At 53.3% G+C, this 4,830-nt stretch overlaps 1 pseudogene; it reads right to left on the reverse strand.

Moving 5' to 3' along the window:
* Positions 1–3,964: 3,964 nt before the first annotated feature.
* On the reverse strand, positions 3,965–4,099 carry LOC137385054 (U2 spliceosomal RNA; annotated as a pseudogene).
* Positions 4,100–4,830: the final 731 nt, after the last annotated feature.

Consider the following 4,830-nt stretch of genomic DNA (forward strand, 5'->3'; position numbering starts at 1 on the left):
GACCTGCGCCACGTACAGCAACAACGTGAGCGCCTCGCACCTGATGACCAGGTTCTTACCCACAATGGAGAGAGATTGCTGCTCCCACATGCTCAACTTTTGTTGTACCTTGGCTACTCGCTCCTCCCAGGTTTTGGTGCACGCCCCAGCCCTTCCGAACCATATCCCCAGCACCTTCAAGTAGTCTGACCTGACGGTGAAGGGGACAAAGGATCGGTCAGCCCAGTTCCCAAAGAACATGGCCTCGCTCTTGCCGTGGTTAACTTTGGCTCCCGAGGCCAGTTCGAACTGGTCGCAGATGTTCATCAGTCTGCGCACAGACAGCGGATCCGAACAGAAGACGGTGACGTCATCCATGTACAGGGAGGTTTTAACCTGAGTGCCTCCACAGCCTGGGATTGTCACCCCTCTTATGCTCGCATGCTTCCTAGTAGACTCAGCAAAGGGTTCAATACAGCAAACAAACAAGACCGGGGAGAGAGGACAGCCCTGTCTGACTCCAGATTGGATCGGGAAACTTTCCGATTCCCACCCATTGATTGAGACTGCGCTACTGATGTTTGTGTAGAGCAGTTTGATCCAATTGCAGATTCCCTCCCCAAACCCCATTTTGGAAAGCACGTCCATCATGTAGGTGTGCGATATCCTGTCAAAAGCCTTCTCCTGGTCCAGGCTGATGAGGCAGGTGTCCACCCTCCTGTCCTGTACATAAGCGATCGTATCCCTGAGTAGAGCGAGACTATCAGAGATCTTCCTACTGGGTACAGTGCAGGTCTGATCAGGGTGGATCACCAACTCCAGAGCAGACTTGACTCAACTGGCTATGACTTTGGACAGAATCTTGTAGTCAACATTAAGCAGTGAGATGGGCCGCCAATTTCTGATTTCTGCCCTCTCGCCCTTCCGCTTGTAAATGAGGGTGATGATGCCTTTCCTCATGGATTCTGACATGCTGCCGGCCAGGAGCATACTCTCGTATACTTCCAGCAGGTCCGGGCCGACCCAGTCCCACAGGGCCGAGTACAACTCAACTGGTAAGCCGTCACTTCCGGGAGTTTTACTCGTCTCGAAGGACTCGACGGCCTTTGTCAGCTCGTCCAGAGTTAGCAGCTTGTCCAGTCTCTCCCTCCTGCTGTCATCTAAGACCTCTGTGATAGATGAGAGAAAGGACTGGGAGGCTCTGCTGTCTGTGGGCTTCGCGTCATACAGCCCAGCATAAAAGGATTTGCTGATCCTCAGTATGTCGGACTGCGAAGATGTTACCGAGCCATCCTCTTCCTTCAGGATGCTGATAACAGAGCTCTCTCTGTGTACCTTTTGGAAGAAGTAACGCGAGTACGTCTCATCCTGCTCGATGGAGCGGACTCTGGACCGGAAGATGATCTTGGAGGCCTCCGTGGCAAACAGCGAGGCCTGCTGGCTCTTCACCTCTTGGAGGTCCTCCTTGACCTCGAAACCCATTGACTGCAACCGGAGCAGATTTTGCATACTTTTCTGGAGTCGGGATAGTTCCCTCTGTCTCTCTCTCGCTCTCTGAACACCTTTGTGGATGAAGAACCTCTTGATGTTCTCCTTGATCGCTTCCCACCAGTGAACTGGAGACTCAAAGAGGGGTTTCACGGTCCTCCAACCTTTGTAATCCCTTTTAAGTTCCTCAACGTTCTCTGGGGTCAGCAGTGTAGCATTGAGCTTCCATGTCCCTCTGCCAACCCGCTGGTCGTCCTGTAAGTGACAGTCGGCCAGTAAGAGGCAGTGGTCGGAGAAGAACACCGGCTTGACGCAGTGGATCCGACCGTGACAGCACGGGACACAAACAGGAAGTTAATCCTGGAACGGGCAGACCTGTCCGATCTTGACCATGTGTATCTGCGCTGCGCTCCGTCTGCAGGTTTGCTGAAGACATCCTGCAGTTTGGCATCTTTAACTGTTTCTATTAGGAATCTGGACGTAGCGTCCAGTTTGCTGTCATCACTGCCGGATCGTCCAGCCGCATCGATGATGCAGTTGAAGTCACCGCCTAGGATGACCCACCTGGACGTCGCCAGCAGCAGTGGGAGCTGCTGGAAGACGGTCAGCCGCTCGCTGCGTTGTACCGGGGCGTACACGTTGATCAACCGGAGCGGAGCGTTGTTGTACATTACGTCTGCTACGAGGGGGCGACCGCCCACCACCTCCTTAACTTCGGAGATGGTGAAGTTACCTCCCCGCAGCAGAATACCCAGGCTGGAGGAACGGCAATCATTACCCCCCGACGAGATCGATGGCCCGTGGGACCACCATCGTGACCACTGCCTGTAGGTGCTGAGGTGTGGTATTCCACACTCCTGCAGAAACAGTAGGTTGGCTTTGACCTTGGCGAGGTAATCCAAGGTTGAAACACATCGCGTAGTGGATTTAATGCTACGCACATTAATGGAAGCAATCCTTAAACCCATTTTTTTTAAAGTTAGTTGTTGCTTCCCATACCATTTGTCCTTGCTAGTCCCAGTCCTTCGGGATGTTCCTGCATACCCATCGTGTGAGCAAGCAGTTTCACGTTGGTTGGGCTCAGAAACCCCTCTTGGTTTTCCATGCAGGGTTTGTTCCGCTGGGTTGACATCGGGGGGGTCTTGTAGGCAGCAAGGTTTGGGTTGTCCTCTGCTGCTTCCATCTGTTCCTCCTCGAAAACATCACTGCTCCCGGCTTCCCGGAGCTGAGGTGCGCCAGACGTGTCTTTGCTCCCGGTGTCCCGGAGCTGGGATGCGTTGGCCACGTCGTTACATGTGGCGCTTTGGGGTTGGGGCACGCCGGGCCCATCACAGCTTCCAGTGCCCGGGGGCTGGGATGCTTTATCTTCCATCTCCTTGGAGTTCTGCCGCCTCTTTTGAAGGGGCTGTCGTTCCAGCATTCCCCCGTCCAGTGAAGAGGAGTTGTTGCAGTCTGATTCAGAAGGTAGCTTCCTCTTGCCACTGGTTTGGGTGGTGGCCTGGTCCACTTTTGGAGGTTTTTTCTTTGTGGTTTTCCTTTGTACCACTTGCCACTGACCTGTTTGTCCATCTGCTGCCTCCTCCTCCATTGATTCTGTCTGTGGAGGAGGGGTTTCCGGGCACAGGGTAGGTGCTGGGTCGCTGGTTTCAGCTGCCTCCCCTTTCTTCTCCTTCTCAGGTTGAAGTTCCTCACTGCGGAGAAGGTTGCTTGTCTCCTTTCCAGCACCGGACGCCTTCGTCGAACCTTCTCCTGGCCTTTCCTTGGACCTTGCCACCTGAGCATAGCTGAGGCAGCGTTTGGGGCAGGTTTTGTAGAGATGGCCTGCCGCACCGCACAAGTTGCAACACTTAGTCTGCTAAGTCCTTGGTCTGATGGCCTTCCTCCTTGCAGTTCTTGCAAACAACCGTGCTGCAGTTAGCTGCCACGTGACCAGATTTGCCACAGGTGCAGCAAACTCTGGGCTGCCCAGCGTAGACCAAGAAGCCTCGACTTCCCCCGATAGCGAAGCTGGAGGGAGGGTGGATGATGGCTCCACTGGCATCGACCTTCAAGGTGACCTTGACCTGCCGCTTGCTGGTCCAAATCCCAAAGGGGTCCTTGACATCAGTGCTGCTGCCGGCCACCTCGATGTACCTGGCGAGAAAGGTGAGTACATCCACCACCGGAACATGGGGGTTGTAGAGGTGAATCGTCACCACCTGGTCCCGTTGTGACGGAAGCGTGAAGAGCGGCTCCGCTGTGAGGATCGACAGTGGCGCCCGGTCCCCTTTCTCCTCGAACGCCTTCAGGAACTTGATGCATCCCGCCACATTCCGGAACGTCACGTCGAAGTATCCACTGCTGGGGAAATCCTGCAGGCAGAAGACGTCCGTCGCTTGAAATCCGCAGCAATCGAAGAGGATTTTCTTGATGAAGAAGGTGCGATCGACCGGTGCATCTCCTTCCTTGTCCTTCACGACCACCCGAACGGTGTTGCGCTCTCCCAGGCCTGAAGCTCGAAGATTGGTTATAGCCATTTTACTCAAAGCCTACCCAGGAGCAAAAGGCAATGATCATGGTCTCTTCCCAACCAAGTAAGCACTGATAAGAACAGATACTACACTTGATCTTAGCCAAAAGGCCGAGAAGCGATCCCCCAAAACACTTAACTTTTAAATCTGACCTTACCCCCCACCCCCCCATGACTGGACAAAGTTTAAAGTTCACCCCTTCCCATCATCCCCTTCACCCATTACATTCATTTGACCCCGTTCCCCCTCTTCCTACACTCAAAATATTATATCCCCCCCCCCCCACTTCCCACCAGTGTCTTACGGGTTTTCCTTGACGGGGAATTGAAGGCGCGGGTGTGCCAGCTGCCGCACCGAAGATCACGGCAGGCCTGGAAGATTGAAGGTAAGTTCATTCAAATCTATGCATGTCATTAATTTAAATATTGAAATCCAGGTCCTCTTGTCCAGCGGCGGAGGGGCCGCCATGGAACCTCACTGCCACCAAGAGGATTGGTTCGGGCCCTCCCAGCGTTGGCCTCCGTGGCGGACCACCGCTGACTCCATCTTTCGGCCACCCCGACCACAGAGGCCGACGTCAAAGGCTTGGTAAAGTCCTATGTGGACACATTGGTGGACCTTTTCAGTAGTGAGATTCTGGAAAGAATTGGGTCGATGGAAATTTGAATACCATAAAGAAATACTGGCAAATACCAAATATCCAATGATTTGGTGAATATGTGATATAAACATGTCCATTAACGATGATTTTTTGGAATTGGTTTATAGTGCATATAATGACATTAACAAGCGTGCACATGTGCTCACAAACCTATCAGCAGCCCCACTCAAAAAGCACCACTGACTGAGAATC

This window comes from Heterodontus francisci, chromosome 27, assembly GCF_036365525.1.
Source record: "Heterodontus francisci isolate sHetFra1 chromosome 27, sHetFra1.hap1, whole genome shotgun sequence".
Lineage (NCBI taxonomy): Eukaryota > Metazoa > Chordata > Chondrichthyes > Heterodontiformes > Heterodontidae > Heterodontus > Heterodontus francisci.